Genomic DNA, 20335 nt, shown 5'->3' on the forward strand with positions numbered 1-20335 from the left:
GACACCCAAGCCTGTTTCCACCGAATGGGCACCAAGGCAGAGAGGAATATTCTTTTGAAATACTAGCATGCATCAACACATTTCAATAAATATTACTTGCAATTTCATAGTAGTTTAGCCAAACTTTTTTCTTTCCAGGTTGCATTTTTTGGTGAACATCTTATTTTGAAAGCATAAGATCATCAATCTTGCTTTCAAGCTTCTGCAGATATTTGTATCTATTTAGAGAGCATTCTGTGAGCATTGTATCTATCCTCAGAAAGTTAAACTTTGGAAATGCATGTACGCATTTTTACACTGGAACGGTTGTCAGTATTGCAGTCCGAGCTTACAACATTTCCTTCGATCGCTCACCCTAGTAAGAAAGGCTTTGTATTAATGAACCATAAATAAAACTTAAAACCGTATTATCATGTGGTAACAAATATTACCTGAACTGCAGACAATGTCCTTCCCTGATCCATAATGGGGTACTACTGTAAACTAGCAGCTAAAGTGTTTGTTAGCAGGGGGTTGGGCCTACATGTGTCAAGGACTAAATAAACATGAAAACTTGCTGTCCTTGACCCCAAACAATATGTCCTGGGAGTTAGAATTCCACACCCCTGCAAACTGTTCTGACCATAAAGCTATTTTTTTTAAATCCTACCTTGTAGAGAAATTTCTCACTTTGAGCTGGTATGGGGGTGGACTGAGGGTGTTTTGCAGTCGATATAGGAAGGTCAGTAGAAGAGTGTATAGATATAGGTTAGGGAATGATGGAATGAATAGCATTTGTGAGCCTCAGTCGAATATCTGCTCACTGAACGCCAGGTCTTCCAGTTAGTGGGAGGCCTCTAAGGCAGATCTGCCATATTGTTAATTCTGTGCTGCTGGCAGGTAGAGGAAAGTAAACACATCTGCCTGTTGTTTTTTTGCATGTCAATATGAAGTTATATAGATTTATATGACACTTCCTTAAACAAACCTGTCAACACGGGGGGACATATGCAAAAGATTACTGCTTCCCCCTGTTAAGCCCTTAATCACACCCTGTCTCACGATTTGGATAACACCTCTTTCCATGGCTGTCGAGCAGCGCTTATTAATACGCGCTCTCTTCCATGCCACAGCCTCCAGATCAGCGAGTTCATCCTCGCCCATGACCTGGATTTACTTTTTGCCACTGAAACCTGGGGAGACGCCGATCAGGACCGGATTTTTGCACTGCAACCCCAGAAGGCTATAGTGTAGCTAGACATGATAGACTCATAGGAAGAGGTGGCGGACTCGCCATTATTTATAAGAATAAATATCATACCACCTTCGAGCCCATAAACTCCGTCAACTGTGAAGCGGCAATCTTTGCTATCAACATTAATCAGAAACAAGCCCTTAAAGGAATTTTGTTATATCGACCTCCCGGCCCCCGAAGCCCCTTTCTCTCTACTCTTTCGGACTTCGACGACCATATTATAAGTTCTGCTGAATATATTATACTGGGAGATTTTAACTTCCATTTGGAAGAGCAGGATAATTATGAAACCAGTCAACTTATTGCTGATCTCTCAACTTTGGGACTTCATCAATTGGTCAAGGGAATCACACACCAGGCGGGACATACACTAGATGGTCTGTTCACCAATAATCCCGATATTTTGGTATTGGATACTCTTCCCATCACGTGGTCAGATCATAGGGCTATTAACTTTGGGATACATATCCGGACTACAAACCCCCCCCCCCCCCCCCCCCCCCCCCCCAGGCCACGAACCAGGACTGGGACTCGTGCCTGGAAGAATGCTTCTTCCTGCCCCAAGGGAGGAGGCAATCCTGCTTTATTAGCTTCCGACTTCCAAGATTGGATTCGGAATGCCGCTGATCAAGTGGCCCCGGAGAAGTTCATGAGACCTAATAGAACGTCTCCGTCAGCGGCCTGGTATACTGAAGATCTCGGACTCCATCGGCAACACTGCAGGAACCTGGAAAGGCGTTGGAGGAAAGTTTACTGCCCATAGCCAAGCAAACCTATAAAGATGCCCTTATAATATATAAAAAGGCGATCATCACTCGAAAAACTGTCTTTTTCTCGGCCCAAATAGAGAATGCCAAAAACTCTGCTAGAGAGCTGTTCTCTGTTGTCACCACTTTGTCCACTCCCTCCACGGGCCCCGGGGTTGAACCCTCACAGACTTTTTGTAATGATCTATCCACCTTTTTTACTACCAAGGTGGCAGACATATACTCATCTTTCGAAGGGGACACAAGGACTAGACTTAGAGTTTACACTGAGGAAGAAGTAACTTCTGATCATGATCGCCTTCCCTGTTTTGCTCCCATCACGCAAGACCATATTAGCAGACTCATTTCCACCATTAAGTCTGGCTCCCCCTTGGACCCTTGTCCTCCATCTGTGATGGCAAATCTTACAGAAGTGATCTCACGGCCACTCATGGAAATCTGCAATACTGCATTTCAGACCGGTCAATATCCTAGGTCATGGAAGAAGGCTGTGATTAAACCTCTTTTGAAAAAACCCTCCTTGGATCCTACAGCTGTGGCCAGCTATAGACCCATTGCGTGTCTCCCCTTTCCTGCCAAAATATGCGAATCTCTGATGAATAAGCAACTCTCAGAGTTCGTCGATACTCACCAACTTCTCGACGAAACGCAGTTTGGTTTCAGGAAAGGGCATGGAATAATAAAGGCCTCAGACGAGATCAGAGCTATTATGGATCAGGGAGGTGCGGCCGTCCTGATCCTTCTGGACTGGTCTGCAGCCTCTGACACGGTCGACCATGCTATTTTGATCGACCGTGTCACAGCCCTGGGGATAAACGGTATGGTCAGGGATCTTATCTCATCTTTCCTGGAAAACCGCGCCCAGACAGTGAGGCTGGGTGATTTCTACTCCCCTATCTCTGCACTCCCTTGTGGAGTCCCACAGGGCTCCTCGCTAAGTCCCACGTTATTTAACATCTATGTAGCGGACTTAGCGAGGGTAATAAAGGCCCATGGGGTACGGCTTACATCTTACGCAGATGATACCCAGCTGGTTCTGGCAATCCATAGAGACGGCCCAGTGGTGGCTGCCAACTTCCAAAAAGCCATGCTCGCGGTCAGTACTTGGATGGCCTCTAACTGTCTGAGGCTTAACTCTGACAAGACCGAGATCATGACCTTCGGCAGGCTTTCCCCGGAATGGTCTACTATCTGGTGGCCTGCACAGCTGGGCCCTCCTCCTGTCCCGGTAGAAAAGGCCAGAAACCTGGGAGTTATTTTTGACAGTAAACTATCATTTGGCCTTCACGTCAACAAGGTTGTGTCATAAGCATTCTTTATTTAAAAAAAAATCAAGAAGTTACTGCCTTACCTCCCTATTTCAGCTGGGAAGACTTTGGTCTCCACTTTAGTATTCTCAAAAATAGACTACGGGAACGCCCTCTTCTTAAACACTTCGTCTTAACGAAGCTACAGTCTATTCAGAATGCGGCTGCAAGGATTCTTCTTGATATCCCCCGCCGCCAGCCTACTACTCCCGCCATTCGTCACCTTCACTGGCTGAGAGTAGAGAGCCGAATTAAATTTAAGGCCCTCTGTATTGCCTATAAGGCAGTGCATGGCGTCGGACCCAGGTTTCTCACAGAAACCTTTCAGCTGTATACCCCCAAGAGGCAACTTAGATCTGCTAATACCTGTCTCCTTTCAGTACCGCGCACGAGAACTGCCACCTGGGGAGATAGGCGCTTTCTGGTGGCTACTCCGAAACTTTGGAATCTGTTGCCACTGGCGATTAAAACTGCCCCTAACCTGATGAGTTTCCGCAGGCTCTTAAAAACGTGGTTGTTTAACCAGTAAATTGATGTCTGACAACCAGTAAATTGATGACTGATCTCTATTAGCTCTTCATGCGCCGAGACACCCCAGGGTATTCGTATGCGCAATAAAAATCTCGAAAATAAATAAATTAAACGGTCCATTAGCAACCTACCAGATTATAAATTCTTTAACACGGTTCTTCATTATTTTTGTAACCCTTTGAATGCACCCTTAAGAACGCCTATTCTGACTTGCTTTGTTGTGCAGCGACTTCTCGGCACACTCTGCAGCCGCACCAGTTACTTGGTTTCGCAGTGAGTGCTTGTGGGAGGAGACCATAGAAAACAGCCTTTTAAATTATTTTTCCTGTTAGATTATGCACTCTCACTACACACTTTACCATCCCCATCCCATTGTTCATATTTTATTTTCAGAAGATCTGTAATTTCACTTTGATCATAATCTTTCACTTCCTTTAATAATTTTTTCAGAGCCTGAAATGGCCACTTTTCAAATTTTTACCCATGAGGCACTGTCCAATGAAAATGCCCTTTATGTTGGAGAGAGTACCTAGAACGAGTGTCCTAGACACCGTGTGCACTACTACTTCCCACAACTGGAATACAATCTGGCTAGAACTCTAAGTGTTTTTTAACATTATGAGCAAAAAATATATACACATACTGAGGCACTAGTATTCAACAAACAATAGTGCTACAAATTATAACACTCGTAAACAAAATCTTGATCAAGTCGATTTAATTTCAAGGACATGATTCTTGTCCGCGAGTCTTTCACATGACAGCTAGACTTGACTTTCTTTGAAGACTAGCAATGAAATTCATCCCAATGCATTTCGGGCTGTAACAGCCATTTGTCAGGGGTGTCTAGAATCAAAAACCTATAAAGACATGTGTGAAGAGATTCAACATCTAACAATGTTACATGCTTGACCTCATGCTGTGAGGGACAATTCTCAATGTTTGTGAAAACTGCAAAAAGCCACCAACCACCACATGAAACTCCAACCCAGCTGGATAGATCTTCCAAGCAGAGAGTCTTGTCTCTGTTAATCACCTAATATGCAGCAAGGTGCTCTGTAAATCCTCTAAATGAAGGAGTAAATAAGGAGAAACAGAATATAGCAAAAGTGTCAATGCACTAGAGGATACTGTGAGTGATCTACCTATGAACCGCCTATGAAAAAGCCAAAAGTAATATTCCAAGTGAGAACATGATTCCTACGAAAAAGCGTATTGTGAATTCTCATGTAGAAATGTGTGAGAGAAAAAAAACGCTTTTGTCGACAATCATCCATCTGATTGTGATAAACCCTATAAAATGTAACACAACCTTATGATTGTTCAGTCACAGCTGAAATAGCAGTGATTGCAACCATCGGTAAAGTCTGCTCTCTGACAAAGTCTGGACCCAACTTCAAAAAACGAAGAAAGCCATAAAAAAGCTGCTCGAAAGTGTAATGGTGAAGTTGTGAACAAATAACAAAAGATGCAAACAAATACTTGCCCCTGGATAAAACCTTTTCTGAAGTCTGCAGGAAGCCTGAACCCAACTTCAAAAAGGAAAAACCACTAAAGACTACACCATAATGTAACAATGAGTAAACATGGTACATATATCTTGGTCCCCAACAAAAAAATATCTTGCCCTAATGTTCTCCGAAATTAGGTCCTCCAGAAAAGGGATCTAGAGTGAACCGCAACGCTGCTCATTAGGCGGAAATACGTATGACGAGTTACGTTCTTAAATAAATAAAATGTGCAACTGAAAGAGAGAAAATACCCCTGTATTGTGAAGTTAATGAAGTACTGAAAGGTGAACAGCAACGTTTGTTGTAAAAAAGGAAATAGTAACATTTGTTGAAAAAAAAAAACATGCCGATATGAATTCCTGGCCCTGAGTTTTCTGGCTGGGTCGGTGAACAAAACTTACCTAACTAAAACCCATAAGCGAAACTTTGTGATGGTTACAATTGACCAATATATCAAAGTTAAAGTCATTGTGTTCAATAATGGAGTTGGTGTTCACTTTCCCAAACCCAACGCAATGGATACCCAGGTTGAAAAATGCACTTTAGATGCTTTGTTTAACTAACTACTCCAATGAATAACATAACACAATGAGATTTATACAGCACAACCGTGATGACAGAATGTTGTTACTTGATTTATCTTAACATCAATTGTCCTAGAACAAATTGCTGCTTATAAAAACATCATGAAAATAAAGGTATGTATTGCATTAAGTATATCTGACTAGGATGTGAGTCTGGCAACTTGTGCCGTTACGTCACAGATAACATGAATTATACACATTTTTTATATTTGGAATTCATAGTCCAAAAAACGAGGTATAAAACTGTAAGTACATGAACATCGTATGTCTTGTGTAACATCTGAAAAAGCAAATGATCCCTATAAAAAGGTTAAAAATAACACTCAGAATGGGGCCGTGAAATAAACAATGTCGGAGAGCCATAACTTAGATATGTGCAGTCATTGCTTATAAGGCTTGAAGAATAGGAAGACAAAGAATTCTGAATAATCCTGGGTTTTTGAGGTTGAGCATGGGAATCGAGATATGTTGATGAGGAAGCATGTCTGTAATCCTGAGCTGTGACTGTGCTGAACCAGGTACAGGTAGAAGGTAAAGTATTCCGTCCAAGACCAAAAGACTCCGGATTAAACAACTAGAATGTGCTTCTGCTCTTCAACAAGAAGCTCTCAAATATTTAAGGCATTTGTTGTAAGTGTGAATCATTGAAACGTCACCTTGGGCATTTCGGATTTGAGGTAGGTAGAATGGTACAATTCTAATCAGTTATTCTCAAGAGATTTTTAGCTCCGAAAGCCAAAAATTCCATAAAAACATCTAAAGGCTGTCTCTGAATCCTATAGAAGGTTGTTTGCTTTGGCAGCATACAGTCCCTTTTCATCAGAAAGCATAAAAGATGTTTAGGGTGATAGTGGTTTTGTGAGACAGTCTTGTTGCCACATTTTCTGGGCTTGAAGACATGGCCCGTGTGATCTGTGCTATGTAAAATTCTCAGGGCACACAAATGCTTAATTTGCAAAAATAAGTAAGTGCCAGAACACTCGTCAGGAGGCCACTGCAACTTACTCCACCCATTGTCCCTGCCAGTGCTGCATTCTTCAGTACCAAAACCTCTAACCATCACATTCCTACAAGTGTGACAATTCAGACTATTCCAGGACCCCAAAGTTATAAGAGTGGCTTGAGTGGCAGGCATTAGTTATTTGTGATGCACATTGTGTTAATTATAAACTGTTCTGCTAAATTAGACAGACAGTGCCACCATGTGGCAGGCTGCCATAGGTGCTGATGTGGGCAATTAATTGCAGAGCACCAGAAACCACTGGCTTAAATTAAGCACAGCGGCACACACTTCGCTTTTTCCCTATTAACATACTGGATCTACGCAGTGAAGCAGCGACTGGTGAGCAGCCCAATTGCTGTGCGGATCCGCCCTCCCTGGATATGCAACTGCAAAACCATGCATCTATAAATGCCCTTGTGAATTTTTCACTTAAGCCTTATGCACGTTTTGTAAAGAACTTTGCATAGGGTCCACCATGTCACTGTGAATCGGGTTCCTAACTTAATGATTATAATTAAGTAGAAATCTTCTCAAACAGTATCCTATTAGTGATCTTTAGAATGTGACATGTTTTAGTCCTGATGCAATGTGGTCCTTCTTCAGGAGGATATATTATGTTTAGTGCTCCCAGTTTTATAGTATTTATTTTGTTGACATTTCGGCCTGTATTTATCCATATTTATTTTTGGCAAATTATATCTGCATTTATCAATATTTATTTTTGGTTTTGTGGAAAAATGAAGCTGAAATTAGTATATTTCCATTTTTTAGCACCTTGGCTGCTATGGCTTTTCCCCTCCTGTGCTGGGAATCTGTGAACTCTGTTACATGACGAGCTGGGCTCGTCATCAGCGTGCGAGGAGGCTACACCATGACGAGCCCAGCTCGTCATGAGCCTGGAAGGGGTTAACCAGTAAATATGCACTCAGGCTGTAAATACCAGCAGAAGATAAATCAATGCATGCACTTATAAGAAAATATGCAAATTCAAGTATCAACCTTGTGCATATTTACTGCTGTTAAAGCCTCTTTACTAAAATTCCTTTCTTTTTTAGCCCCCTTACCTATCAATCAACACAGCTATTGACCTGGCAGTCATGGCAGACAATAATTAGAATTACTTAAAATGCAACCCAATTTCCGTTTTTATCCACATTTAAAAATAAATAGACAAGAAAATACATGTTTTCTGTCTGTATTTATCTGTAAAAACGGCTAACAGGGAGCCTTAATTATGTTCTCGCTGTTGTAACTCGCACAGCATCCACACAAACTCCCTGCTGTCCGTATCCTGATCCTTGAGTAGGGTGGTTCTTGGCTAGGTTCCCCTCCTGACATTTCCATCACAGCATCTAAATGCGCTCTATGCCAAACAACCTGTGACATCACTGCCACACTTCCTACGCCAACGCTTTTCATGCAGATCAAGTAAGGAACATACAAATGGCAATCTCTGTGGAAATTAGATCACAAACGTTTCCACAGATATATTTGTGTTACGCTGAACCGCAAAAAAGTTCCCCCCCCCCCCCCCCCAAAACCTATTGTCTCCCCATACCACAAAAAACTTTCTGCGTAACCATGTTGTAAATGTTTTATGAGGGCAGCATTTTCTTTAAAACACCATCCTGTATATATGTTAAAATCCAGACATTTCTGGTATTGTGCCTTATCTCTTCGTTTCCTCTTTCTACTTCCAGGATTACTTGAACCAGCTTTTATGATGCAAGACAGGCGGCAGAGAAAAAGCAGATTTACTGCATCGTGTCAAGACTTCAGCTTTTAAATCCTTTTAAAATGAGTACAGACTTAGTAATTTGGGGGCAAGTGCCAGAATTTCAATATTTCTTGCACCCCCTTACTCCAACCTTACGCCTCAATCTAATCCCTTCTCCAGTTGCCTGGCGTTCGCACATTCCTTCTAAGGAAATAATTGGTCATATATTTTGTACGTTGTTTTATTTTTCCTCCCCACCATAAAGGCATTGCCAGTGCTTGTTTATTCCTGTAACTTTGTGTTTTTAAACCGTGAGCCTGTAGGCTTCTTTGCCTAAATGTTTTAATGAAAAATGATGTCATTTTAAAAGTAAAGAATTTGATTTATTATGTTGAGATAATTTACAGGGCCTCTGAAAGATATATTGAATTGAAAATGTAGAGGTTTCCTGTTCTTATTGAGATTTAAAAAAAAAAATACTCCAGCATGTCCTAGCCTGACATTTGTTAAAAAATGATGGTCTTGCACACAAAATAAAAAAAATGTTACTTAAAAAAAGTCTAATTTAAAGGCAAAAACATGTAATCTTATTTACTTTGCTTGAATAACAAATACTTTCTAAGAAAATGATATATATTTAAAATGTAAAAGTTCTAAGTGGTCAACCTGTCTTGATCCAAAATCTGCAGTCAGTTTTGTGCCTTCAGGATGTTGCTCGTATGTTTACAATATTTTTCTCCATAAATTTGCTTTCTTGATCTGCTGTGTAACAACCCATGACCTGCCTCCCATTAAGTGCCACTCATCCAGTGAGAGTATCTTTGCATAAAAAAAGGCACATGCGACTTCCTACTTGCATTTACAGCCTTAAGACACCCCTGTCTGACACTTCAATCTTATACTTACCATTTAGAAAGTAACTTCTTCCCCTGCCAGGAACAGCAGATGGTGAAGTGCCACTGGTTCATCTTATCTGGCTTGGTTGGCAAGCAGGGGATTAGAGGTAACTCATCGCATCGCCCCCAAGATTTGTAGTTGAAATAAACATTTTTGTAATCAAAGGAGGCCTTTCAGCAGCATAGCAGCCAAACATGGGCACTTTTGAAATGGGCCTTATTCAAGTGCCCTGTAACCTTATTTGTAAATAGTGACACCTGAGTATGCCAAGCATGGGAATGAAGACTGCAGAGCCAGAGCGAGCATGGACAACTGGCAACAGAATAGGCTGCCCCTTCTAACCCCCCAACCACCCCTCAGCCCTTCGAGGAACTGTAAGTAATGTAAGATGGATAATTGACTAATATAAGCTTTACGGGTGCCTGAAAAATCATATTACAAAAATACCTACCCAAGCCATATGGTGGAAGCAAGTGGTTAAGGGGGATGGGATTTGTATTTGATATCTGACATGTTTGTCTGTATCCTAAAATGGCTGGTCTGTCATTTGCTTTTTCCCAAGCTGGCGCTCGGACCCGTCAGCTTGTACTTGTACGCACCGCCCGGCTCGTGACCAGTTATTCTGTAGTCTTGACTCCACACAATCATGCCTCCATTCACCATGTAAGCTGTAATTTCTCAAATCTGCATAGAAGAGTTTCTCATTAGATACTGGGTAACTCTGATTTGTTAACATTTTTAGATATATGCCTGAAAATGTGTACATTTGTGAGCCCACGCTGACATTCATTTGCCAGCCATTTTTGCTATTTTCTGCAGCCTTTATTTTTTTTTAGGTTGAACCGATGCTGACCCCTGTAGGCACAGCAGCCATATTCAGACATTTGATCCATTTTCCATACATCTTTTGATGCCAACATTATGAAAAACTGTGAAACGGTTTAAAGATTGAAATGTCTACAAAGCCACACTTCCCCCGAAGATGTTGATCATATTTCCTTACGAACACAGTTACTTGACTTAGGAAAAGTAAATACAGATTGTGCAGCTTTCTGGGTGTTTAAAAACATCTAATTTACATAGAGATTACCCTGAAAATCGGGAAAGGACTTCCTGGATCTATGTTGTACACATCTTTGCTAGTCCCTCGTTCCTCCCTGTTAAATATAAGAACAGAAAAATGTATAGCTCCTCTTTGTTTCCTTGGTATTTTTATTCTCAGATGGATATGTCTTGGTGGTTTGAAACCGCTGGAAGTTTTAGGTTTGGAGCCAAAATTTTGGTCACTTTCTGAACATGAAAACCCTTTGCATGTCTTGTCCTCTGTGTTTATTTCTTTCTGTAGGTTTTGCTCAGTTTGGAGCACTGTAACACATTTGTTTCATGCAAGCATTTGTCTGTACATGTCAACCTTTCCCACAGAAATGACAAGAATTGGGTCTTTTCCTCTCTCTAATTTTGTTGGAGATTATTGAACTTGATATCCACATTTTCTCAGTCCAATCTTCCTAATCTCTTACTGTTGACATTAACACACATTGGTTTCCAGACAAGGCTGCTGTATATGCCCCAAAGTCAGGCTATGCCCCCATCATCCCCCCATAACTCATCGCTGGAGCATAGACTGCTATATGTAAAGCGGAGTGGCAAATCTCTGCTCCGCCACTTCTCCCGACCCCCGCCTTTCCTCTCCTGTAAGGGATGTTGTTGGGACTTTTTAGTAAATGTGGATGCAGCGTAGCTTTTATCACATGATGTTTTATGAAATTGTTCACATGGTTTGAAATAATAAAATGTAGAAAGAAAATGGTCTGTGTTACTTTTTTTTGTTGCTTAAAGCATCAGTCCGAGGTAAAGTTAGTGGGGAAACGCCGCTCTGTGCCATAGTTCATCATGACATGGCGAATAATGGGTTTGCAAGATGTAGCAATAAGACTATAACCATGCAGTGGAAAGGTTCTGCACACCAAGTGAATGTTAGACACACTACTATAGCAAAAGTCCACAAAACGGGGGTCTCTGGTGCGCTGGGACAGCCCTTAACTTTGTGATATATGCTGAGGATGAGGAGTACAAAGTTTTGTTACCTCTTCACCAGAGATGACCAGGCATTCGGCCACTTGAAGACCTTTTCCTATCTTGGTACTAGATTAGTACCCCCTTTTTTCGCACTGTTTCTATACGCCGGCTATATTTAAGTAAAGACAAGAGATTGACTAAATAAGATGTGTGTGAAATTCAGAAGAGAAGGCTTGAAAGTCATGAAAAGCTTATGAGATGAATAAGAAAATGTATCGCTGGAAAAAGGAATTGACTTTTAGGATTCTGTAAATAGGGCTTGGGGCGCTTTCCAGGGGGAAAAGATAGCAAAACAAATATAATTTGGGGGTGGAACAGAAACATACCACTGGGAGTGTAAGAAAATGGATTATTATTTGTAATCGGTGACAGCCCACCACAAGGATAATCACACCTCTTGTGTGAACTCTTAAAGTCACTAAATTCTCCTGAACCCAGTCCTCTGGTAGCTGCTGTTCAGAGCATAGACCTTAACTTATGGGGAAACGGCGCTTACATCGCATGCGGTACAACACATGCTATTACAATGCGGTTGTTACAAAGGGGGGCGCGCTAAACTAAGGAATAGTATAAATTACTATTCTGACACCTGCCCTACTGTTGCGCACACTGGAGTTGGAATAGTAAATTATACTATTCCCAAGTCCAGCGCGCCCCCTACAGCAAGTTATTGAAACAACTTGCGTTGGAATGATTCACGTTTTAACAATGCGGTCGTTGTAACAACCTCATTTTCCCGCATGCGGTCATGACATATATTCACTTATGGAAGTGTGTAAAGTATTTATGCAGTACCAAAGCAAAATGCAAAACAATATTACCAAAACTAATTGGAAGCATAGGTCAGGGGAATGCTGGTGTACAAAGTCCCACCCTAGCAGGCCCTTCCAAACACTCTGGAGCAGACTATGATGGTAAAATCAATGCATACAGAGAAACCGCCAATGAGCGCTTCCCCACTCATCTGCAGTTTCTCTGCCCGCACTGATTTTACCTGCAAAGACTGCTCCAGGGAGTTTGGGAGGCCCTGCTGGGGTGGGGCTTCGTCCTCGAGCACCCCTACCTAAGGAGGGGCCCTAGACACTGACGCTATTCAAGCGCCGCTCGATCCCTGCAGCACAGGATGTGCCCCGGCAAAGCCCAGTCCAAGAACGCACCCATCCAGGGCCACCCGAGACTTGCCTGGTTCACTGCACAACCATAGAGCTCACACCAATTGGACACTGCAGGCAAGTGCTCCCATTTAGTCTATCAACACTGTGGGCAAACGAACACAAAGTGACTGACTGCTCTATGCCGCTGCATAAACCCACAAGTGTCAATACTATGTTAGAGAGAGCTATAGAGGTCGTAAGTTATGAAATAGCCTAACGGAACACAGACTATCTATGGGGTTTGGGGGCGGCTTGGGGCAAATAACTGTTAATTGGCCCACCTGTAGCCGAAACACATAGCCCAGTAGTGGAGACCGACAATGGAGGAATTCTCGTCCACCGCTGTACAACCAGTATCCATGACACCGCACCAAAGAAAGTCAATCCTTGTAGTTTCCCGGCTCCACTTTTGTATCAACAGTTTGCACTTGTCCACCAAATAATTGCCACCATCTGCAGCAGCCACTCAGAGTAACATTGCCAGAGCTATGGACATCAAGCCCAGCACTGTTTCTCTAAATCTTCTTCCAGAAGCCTACCCATATGTCCTGATAATGGCAGGAGTACCAACCTTGAAAAGTAATCAAACTGAGACTTGGGAACAGGCATGAAACAAGGTTATTCATTGGTTTGGGGCAAATAGAAATTTTAACGTTGCAGATGGAAACGAGAACCTAATGGTTTGGCGGGTAAGCTGGATTGCCACGCATCCAAAAGACATAACTGGTAACTGCATCATTGTTAATCTTCGGCGTCCAAGTAGTGTGGAGAGACTGCTAGGTATAAATACAGCGAGGGCACCAACGAAATCCAGTATTACCACACTGCCACTGGGTTATTTTTACAAGCTGCCCAGTCTGATACTGTGCTCCCTACCACACAATTATCACCCTCAGCCACATTGGGGCCTAACGTAACAGCCGGTATGCATCACTAATAGATTGTAACGAGTTTGATTGACGGGATGTGTCCCGGCCAACTATGGAGGAGGCCCAGTCAATCTAGCCTAGGACCGCACACGGACATTGTACCATGACTATAATGCCCCAGCACCAGGTACATGCTGTCCTACTTAAACCAGTAGTTTTGGTTTAACTTGAATGTCTGGCTACAATACTAAAGCGTTCGTGCCCCAAAAATATTCTCCCAACTGACCCCTTGCTGGTCAAACACCGCCCGCTGAGAATAATAAGCTGGAATATTGCAGGACTTAGCACCAAGATAGCACTTCCAGCAACTGCTTCTAAGATCTTAGCATATTCTGCTAATGCAACAAACTTTGGATACTAACCATATAGCATTTGAGGGCTTCCTGTGCTTTAGCATACCACCTGTACCATCCACCTCAAAGCGAGCATCAGGAGGTTTAACTATATGGATTAACTTGCAGCTCAGCAGCCGCGCAGAGGCTTGAATGCACCAGGCAAGAACTTCCAAGGGGTACTTTTTAAGGGGTCATTGACTTAGTACCTTATTAACTCTTACTATAATGATTTCCTTAATGTGCCTAATCAAAAAATTCTCAGTTCTGTTTGATTACATTTCCACCATTGCGGAGCGAAAATCTAATGAGGGACAGCAAAAGTACCGTTTCATGGCTGGAAACTTCAACGCTAAGCTGTCAAATACTCGCAGTTGCTAAGTCTCAGATGCTGGTGTGTGAGGGGATTCGAGGGGCAAAGAGCTGGAGCTCTTTCTCCTCTTCGGACCTGTCTAATGTGATGGAAACTGATGGAATCAACAACCCGGACCTGCCCACTTTTAGGGGGAGGAACTGTTTCACAGTAATCGACTATATTTTTGTTTCCCTAAATTTGATTCATTTTTTGTCATTTGGCACCATTATCAACACAAATTTCGGCGATCATAACCCTGTTGAGATAGTATTGGACTTTCCATCTAGAAAGTCTTTTCATATTGTAGCTGGTCACAATAACCTATTCTTGTATGTACACAGATAATCTAAGACTCAACTGGAAGTTCTCAGATCCACCCCAATTTCTGAGGAAATTAGTAACCGAGAATACTGAGTTACTTATGGGATGCCTGGTGGAGGCCGCAGGCCAAGGGGTGATAGTTCTTTTGTGGCATTCTGCAATAAGATCAGACAGTCCATCTGCAAACCAAATAGACGAGCGCTGCTGGCTCGTAGTGGTTTGTTCATCGGTATTTCCGGTCTAACCATCTCTTGAGTAGAGCCCTAAATAAGAAGCCTAGACGGAATGAAGTTATCACCCAGCAGTGGTATATAGTAATGCATACGTCCCATTCAAAAAATAGCAAATCCTTTCGGAAAGCTTTATCTTTTGTTCAGATATCTACCTCCATTTGTTGCCACATAGACAGTGAGGCATGGGTGATCCATTTTTCCTAAATTTATTTAGCGTCTGACCCAAAACTCAAAATGCCAGCATGTGAGGATTTGTTTTTATTTATGCAGGTCTCCCTACAGGAAGTTACTGTAGCCATACAGAAGAGCGTGTGGGGAAAATCCCCGGGGCCAGATGGTGTTCCCATAGACCTAATCAAATGCAATCTGAACCTCTGGTCCTCTTTATTGGACAGTGTTTTCAATAGTTTAAGTTACTCTGCCATACCCAGCTCCTGGGTGAGCTCTGTTATTGTCTCAATTTTCAGAAAAGGGGACTGTTCCAAACCCATTTCATTGATTGATATCCCTTCTAACGTTCTAGGGCGGGTCCCTCAAAACAGGATATAAGACTGGGTTAAGGACAACAGAATCTTAAACACCTTTCAATATGGCTATCATACCAGTATTTGCACAGTAGAGCAATGCTTAAATTAGAACTTTAGTCCTCGGTAAATACACAGTGGCAAGGCAGACCTCACTACATCTAGCCTTCATGGACTTGTCCATGGCTTTTGACTGTAAATCAGTCAAAGCTATGGCAACTCCTCCTTGAGATGTGACACTTGTGCATTCATTAGTTTCATTGCACACAAATACAAAAGTTAGGGTCAGGTGTGGCCAAAATGGTGAGGTGTCAGATGGAATCAGTAATGGGCGCAGAGTCTGCGAAGCATGTGTGCTTGCCCCATTGCTATTTATCCTATACATTAACAAGCTCAGCACTTAGTTAACCCTGAGCAATTCTGATGTTCCAAATATAAATGGCGTTCTGCTCCCAGCACTCCTGTATGCGGACAATGCCGTTCCAATGGCTCGTACACCGAATGCCGTTCGCATGCTAGTTCACTTTTTTGGCCAACATGGACTTGTTAACAAATGTTCTTAAATCATTTATAATTGCATGTGGGCCTAAGCAAACTCTACTTTCAAGCATTTCAGTTGGCCCAAATTCTTTTATAAGCATGAGTACTTTTTTTTATTTGGGTGTTACCTTTTGCTCATCAGGTTCATGGGCCCCACACATCTCACACAGCAGTGCAAGCTATCCAGAGCGATTGAATCACTCCTTAGTCTCCCACACATTTCTTGTGGAAGGGAGTTGGGCCCCTATGTTGCAGATATACACCACTCCATGTCGGTGCCCCCCAATAGCTTCTTATAGGGCAGAAATCTGGCGTTTTACCGAATGCATGGCCTTACAGAGGGAAGAATATAGTTTTTGCAGGAAGATCGTGGCTGCCCCCTGATCTACTTCCCACTTCATCAGCCATAATGAGCTGGATCGAATTTATTCGAGCGACCGCATCAGACTCCTCTTAATCTGGCCAGCCATTTGTCCGGCGGAGGAAGCGTCCGTAGCAAGGGATATAATTGCCGACTGCCTATCCCGTGGTTGGCATATGCTAAAAACAATTTGAAATGATTGGCCTAGCCCATGCTTTCTCTGGTATAGCTTTTCACTCTACCCTCAGCAGAAAGCACGTGCTAGCACTGTTGTTATTAGCCCAGTTAAAAACAGCTAGGATAAGAGCTGAGACCTTGAAACCAACTGTTGCACATTACCTGCGTTTAATCCCTGAGGTCGCCCCACCAGCTATTTATAGGAGATTAGAGAAAATTGGGAGTGCTCCTTGTTATTTAGTTTCAGAATACTTACCCTGTTTCCCTCTTGGGTATCAGCACAAACTCTACTCTAGAGAATACCCATGTAATGATGTCTTCAATCAGTCAATGTTACACTTTTTTGTTTTTATGTGACTTCTATAAAATGCACACTAAAACTTTCCTTGTTCCTTTTATGAGACTTAGAAACCTACTGCACTGTATCCCAGCTTACCATTATCTTCAACAATGAGATGAAGAAACATGTATTTGTGTAAACTTATTCCTTCACACAGCTGTACGTTCACTGAGCACTATGCACTTTGATTAAACCTGATTTCATGTGCTTTTTAACCACTCTTTATTTTTAGGTCGAGGACCGAAGGCTGCGCTTGCGCAGTCTCCGGGAGGAGATTGAATGTTTTGGAGTATGGGGGCTTGAACCCGCCTCTCTCCTTCATTGGCTGGCTTCCTAAACGGAGGCCAGCCATTGGAGGAGACAGGCGTCACTCCTTTAAAGCCCCGTCTCTTTCGGATTCGGGGGCGTGTTTTTTTGCGTTCTTTTGACTTTGACGTCACTCAGAACGCCAAAACACGCCCCTGATTCCGAAATTTTCGGAGCTTTGCGTCCGCCATTTTTTTCCCTGTTTGTGCCGTTTTTTTCTTGTTTTGCATTGCGCCGTGCCGCCATTGACAAAGCCTCTATCCTGGCTGCACATGTTATCCTGCTGCAGCCGGCACATTGTGGAGAACAGCAGCGGACGTGCTCAAGCCCCCACGCTGTTCTTTAATTTTTTTTTTAGATTGTTTTCCTCTGCCTCTAATAAAGTGGAATGTGGAAGATTAGATGCCCAGCAAGGTAAATCCTGGAAGCTTCTGCCCGTCCGGCACCACGATCAGGAAGGGAAGAGGACAGGGGCGGCCGGGCTGCAATCCCTCGTAGAGTGGAGCACTCTCAAGTCAATGCAGAGAGAGCCACCTCCACGCAGCTTCCAGGCTCAGAGTCTGGCCCCCGGTAGCCGTGCCCCGGGCAGCCGCAAACATCTTCAGCAGGGCTGTGCACACCGGAGCCAGCTCCCCAGGGAACCAGAGTCAGGAGCCACCAGCACCGCTGCAATCTCTCCTTACCGGCCGATGCAGCCCTCATGGGATCACTCTGGTGCTCAGTCAGGGCCCCACCACGGTCGGCTGGTCTTCGAGATCTCCGGGCACGTGACACTGATAAGCAGCCGCACTGCGACGCGGGGCCCAGTCAACAGTCACTCCAGTGCAGGGAGAGCCACAGCGCGGGGGAACGTGTGCTGAATGGGCTGCAGTCCTCCGATCCAGAGTTCGCACAGACGCCTCGCTCCTTCACCTGGTCCCCGTCGGGGCTCTTCGGTCTCCCTGTTAATAGTTGTTAAAACAGAAAACAGTTGACTGATGTTAACGGTTTTGTTTTCTCTGACTTTATATTTTAGGAAAATCTGACAGGATCATTGGACTAGCATTTGTCTTTTATGTATTAAAATGTATTTTATGCATTTTTTGTATTCTTATATGGTTGTTTTCTCAAACGAATAAAGTTTATTGATTGATTGATGATGAATTAGAAACATAGACTAAATTTAATGAACAAAATGACGACAATCCAATTAGGATAATTAAAGAAAGGTAATTTTAAAGTTTTAAGTACAGATAGTGCCAAGAAAAAGTAAAGTGCCAATGATAGTTAATGGTTGTGGCAGACTTAGACCAAGGAGCAATTTCAGGCCAACCACAAAGGAGCCTGGGTCAGATACACCAACTAGGTTCATCCTGGTGAGCGATTGTGCTTTCTGACTTAGCCTTTTAAGTCTTAATCAACTGCAGGAGTAAACGTTCAAAGGCCCTGTTTAAAGTATTGTGTCCGCAACCAATCTAAAGACATAAGTCTGGTGGGACAAACCAGAGCCTTTAAGCAACCAGACAGAATACACAAGAATTTTCTTGCCATCTTTTCTCTCCCTTTCAAATGGGCCCATGTTTTACATGTGGCTCAACAAGCTTGTCAAGCAGGATTTGACAGTGTGGTGTCACTGAATGCCCACAGTCCCAACTCTAAATATTCTGTTCAGTTTAGAGGATTCATCCCTGCCCATTCATGTTAGCCCATTGTGGGCTCCTCAGAGGCATTTCACACCTGTTCAATGCTGAGAGCTAGCAAATGGTGCTATAATTAACCTTCTGACAGATCAGGCAGGTAAAAGGTAACTTTCTAAAAGTTATGTTTCCTTAATATTTATTAAAATACGACTTCACCATTGAATTGGATTTGGAAGAACTATTAAAATTGTGGTTTATCGATCTACAGTATGAATATTTTAATCTGTACTCTAATTTTCTAAATAGGACAACCATGCCTGTCACAGTGAACATTGTTTTTAGGGCCTTGTCTCACTTTACCCATTCACTCTCTCTTGTGGGGTTGAAGGCCCATGTAGGAGTGACTTACTAATATTTAATTGAAATGTTTTTACCTGTCTGATAGGGTAATTTTGATAGGTTACCAGCAGGTTTTGAACTGTTGATTTCACACTGCAGCGGTTGGGCTACACAGGGTAGACCTGAATTTGTTTGTACTGCCACTGTAATGGATGGCACAATAGTTCTGTCAGGCATTTAACTTCCAGGCCCTGGATGCACCTTTATATATGCGATATTAGAATGTTCAAGGCAAGTTAAATGTGCCAATTAAAAATAAACCAATTCACTCATGTTTAAAGGGGGAATACAGACGCTCTACCCCTGGTTAGCCAGGGTAAAGTGCACAGACATATAAAGGCAACAAACCAGATGGGACAACATTTTGGGAGGCTATCATGGAAAGGGATATTTCCTGATGGATACTTCTGATGGTAGATTCTATACTTTATAAATACCCACAAATGCTAGACTGGGTCTGGAGTGCTTTCTCATTGTGATCTTTACTGCAGCAGGTGGCATCGTGCTGCTCAGTACTGACTCAGTCCCATTGGCAATTGACGATCAGGACACGTGCACCACCCATGCTTGCTGACATTGATTCCTTTCTTTCTGCACCTTAGGACACAGATCCGGAGCTCGCACCCTAACTATTTTTTCTCCTCTATTATGAGCTATTTTGTCAAATTCTTCTGAACTGTGTAAGGGAAAATGTCTACACCCAAACCCATAGAGTTTAAGCGTTGTATTAACTGTCACCAACAGGTGATCTGGGACCACAAACCCAATCTCTATAATGCTTAACAATAGTGGAAAGCACGTAAGTCCTGCTACAGTTGAGAGCACGGACCTGCTCCCATGAACGTTCTTTTGACCAATTATAATTATCTTCCTAGTCAAAGCTGTCTGGTAAGTCCAAGAAAAAGAACAGTAAGATGTCGAAGCAGGATTCTTCCCTGTCCCGCCACTCATCGTAAGAATTTGCACTGGCATTGAGGGGCCCCTCTGTCTCGATCCCAGTCCCTTACTGAATAAGGGTCCTAGTCCTTGTGGCCGAAATAAAGATTTTTGACTGACTGAATAACCAATCCCACAACTTGTCCCAATGTACCCCTCTTTTCTGATCTCTCAGTGAC

At 42.8% G+C, this 20335-nt stretch overlaps 1 protein-coding gene across 1 annotated transcript in view; it reads left to right on the forward strand.

Annotated features, from left to right (window-relative positions):
- Positions 1-11358, forward strand: part of LOC147692601 (guanine nucleotide-binding protein G(i) subunit alpha-2) — a 468721-nt gene extending 457363 nt beyond the window's left edge. Inside the window, exon 9 of the mRNA XM_086938805.1 lies at positions 8638-11358. The gene's annotated coding sequence lies outside the window, so the exon portion shown is untranslated. The remainder of the gene's footprint in view (positions 1-8637) is intronic.
- Positions 11359-20335: the final 8977 nt, after the last annotated feature.

The sequence above is a fragment of the Lissotriton vulgaris genome, chromosome 9 (genome assembly GCF_964263255.1).
Source record: "Lissotriton vulgaris chromosome 9, aLisVul1.2, whole genome shotgun sequence".
NCBI lineage: Eukaryota > Metazoa > Chordata > Amphibia > Caudata > Salamandridae > Lissotriton > Lissotriton vulgaris.